The following is a 247-nucleotide window of genomic DNA, read 5'->3' on the forward strand; positions in this document are numbered from 1 at the left end:
GATGAAGACTCCAATATCTATACCTCCAGGCCAAAACCCTGTTATTCTTCATTAATTTTATCAGATCTACCTTCACAAAATTTATTATGACCACATGCCACATGTTATAATTAACTTAATTTTTTCCATTAAATGGATTATCTCCTTCTCTATCTAACTAGATATTTTAAAAGCAACTTTATATCATGAGCATATAAATAGAAAACCCAGCTTCATCCATGTCCCTGCAAAGGACATGATCTCGTTC

Source organism: Pan troglodytes, chromosome 19 (assembly GCF_028858775.2).
Source record: "Pan troglodytes isolate AG18354 chromosome 19, NHGRI_mPanTro3-v2.0_pri, whole genome shotgun sequence".
NCBI classification, from domain to species: Eukaryota; Metazoa; Chordata; class Mammalia; order Primates; family Hominidae; genus Pan; species Pan troglodytes.